This window comes from Penaeus monodon, chromosome 22 (assembly GCF_015228065.2).
Source record: "Penaeus monodon isolate SGIC_2016 chromosome 22, NSTDA_Pmon_1, whole genome shotgun sequence".
Lineage (NCBI taxonomy): Eukaryota > Metazoa > Arthropoda > Malacostraca > Decapoda > Penaeidae > Penaeus > Penaeus monodon.
Genome location: NC_051407.1, coordinates 11,097,440 through 11,097,797, shown reverse-complemented (window position 1 = coordinate 11,097,797; position 358 = coordinate 11,097,440). Strand labels below are relative to the sequence as shown.

Here is a 358-nt window from a genome sequence, read left to right as displayed (position 1 = left end):
AAGGATGTAGTGGTAGTTAAAAGGTTAATGATAATAATTCCACCTGAACCATAAAACGAAAAAAGGTTTTGAAAAAAAAAAAGTTTTGAAAAATAACATTAAAATCGAAGTCATTATAGTGTCATTAAATCTTGGATATTTTCTATATATTACCCTGAATTCAATAGTGTATAATGTAATTATGTTGTGAAAGAAATCTCAACCATTCATAATGTAAAGGGATCAACACAATTTCACCGTGACATGATGAAAAAGTTGCGAGTTGCTAATGGAAATGAGAAAATACAGGAACGTTGTGGAATTTTCGTTTTTGTGACGCTTTTTCTTCTAGTGCTTAATTCCACAATAATGCTCATTA

General features: G+C 29.3%; 1 protein-coding gene across 1 annotated transcript in view; it reads right to left on the bottom strand.

Annotated features, from left to right (window-relative positions):
* The window catches only part of LOC119586937 (solute carrier family 22 member 5-like), a gene marked incomplete at its 5' end in the record, with an annotated part of 16,251 nt that overhangs the window by 6,627 nt on the left and 9,266 nt on the right, over positions 1-358 (bottom strand).